Genomic DNA, 2,183 nt, shown 5'->3' on the forward strand with positions numbered 1-2,183 from the left:
TCCAGGCTTGACATGCTGATCCTGGCTTGACATGCTGATCCAGGCTTGACGCTCTGCTTGAATATATTCACACGAGGTAATGTATGCCAAGTATAATGAAGCACTGCAATTAGCATATATCATATATGTGTGTCCATTGGTGAATATTTAAAACGTTGCTCATATGAAGTCTGTAAATGATTCAGAAAACGGAGCGCAAATGCTTCATTTTTATAAAAATGTTCGCAGCTTTATATTTTGGTCGAGGAAAATCTTAAAAAAAAAGAGGTTTGCAGGGAAAACATTTTTAGACAATTTTATTTCGCTACGCTGGTTCAGGCTGTGCACGATATTTCTGGTGTTTTCTGATGTCAGTGAAAAGTCAGAATGTCAGTTGTGCGGCGGAGAGTGTAAACATTCTCCACGTGTTCCTCTGGTATAGTTCCTTCTTGGTATCTAGAGTTCTTCCTTTCTTAGATTATCGTAGGAAGTGATGGATACATTCAGCTTAATGTCAAGGTTATATACGGTGAGACAGACAAACTTTCCGAAAGTAAATAAGCTAAATACAAACGCAGGCAGTATTTAACAACAACAACAAACAAACTTTTACAATCGCATGCGATCTTCTAATAATAGAATACAAACCTTAAAATATAGGAGACAAACTTCAAACAAAACCACACTATATAATTAATAACCACACTATACACACTATATATATAACAATAATGAAACACCTAAAAAACAAAACAAACACAAATTTCTCTGGAAAACAAAACAACAGCACAATGCGCAATATATCACACACAGTATTATAAAATCAAATGACATAATTCTTTGTAATGTATCCCAAAAGGAGTTTTAGGACAGATGATCCGTCTCTTTTTTCTGAGCTTCGATACTATGGGTTCGTATCCTCTGTATGTAGTTTGTCCTTACTTTCAGATAGTTCAGAAAAAAAGACTGTTGCTGGTTCGAGCCTACTGACATCTACTCTTGTGACGCACTTAATGTTAACAATTAGCCTAATGTCGCCAATTAATAACGCTAACGTTTCCTGTTCAGAGAGAAATAGTAGTAAAAACAAGGTATTTATATATTGTGCAATACATAATACCATTCTTGTGAGGTGCAAAGGATTTTCAGTATTATAACTCTTAGTTTCATTATTCTTTGACCTCTCTCATTATTGCTGACAGCAGCACTACACCAGGCTCTCTCTCTCTATCATTAAATCTCAGAGTTACACAATAACGGGCACTATAGCATTAGTGCCCGTTACAATAACAATAACATCATTATAGCTCACAGTTGCACCATACCCACGCCATTGTAATTTTAAGTCACAGTTGCCTCATAAGGGAAGCTTTCTCATTATTACTTTCAGTTACAACATAACAGATCCTTCCTATTTCATAATATCTTGCAGTTGTACCATTCAGGTACGTTTCTCATTTTCCATGTTATTTACTGTTTCATAAAATAATAAATCGTCAAGTCATCATTCATAGAGTAAGAATATTGTGTATGGTGGCTAGCTTGTTGAAAAGTTACATAGCAACATACGGTAAAGTTTAAACAAGCTTATGAACTTGCTCACATTTCGTGTGAGCAAGTTCGACAACTTAATTACATGCTAAGAGTCTACAAGACCAAGATAATCAATACAAATGTGTGATTACAAATTAACGCGAAGTATTAAGATACAAAAGCAAATTTACAAAAAAAAAAAAATCCGTTCACGTCATGGATAAAAGATGCTACTTATCTTGGTAGTACTACTTAAAAAGTACTACTACTACTACTTATATCTCCTTATCATAGATCTTTATTAAGGATCACTATACTCCACTGGCAACAAACATTTTACTGTGTACTGTGAACATTAAAATATTTTGGTATAGTCATTCCATTAGATGGAACAAACACAACCTCCACAGAGTTAGAAACAAAACGTTACCATTGTAAACGCAGAAAAACGAACATTTAAATCAACATTAATGATATAGGGAATTAATTAAACTTTTATTTAAGATATAAAAAAGCTATATATCTGAGCACCAAGATATTCCCAGCAACCACACAATAACGTTATTGCGTTGAAACAAACGAAAAAATAACGTCAAGGTTGTGTGTTTGTTGGAGACGCACGTCTGGGAAGCCAGGGAACCAGGGAATAAAACTCCCAGTGTAAACAATGA

This window comes from Procambarus clarkii, chromosome 30 (genome assembly GCF_040958095.1).
Source record: "Procambarus clarkii isolate CNS0578487 chromosome 30, FALCON_Pclarkii_2.0, whole genome shotgun sequence".
NCBI lineage: Eukaryota > Metazoa > Arthropoda > Malacostraca > Decapoda > Cambaridae > Procambarus > Procambarus clarkii.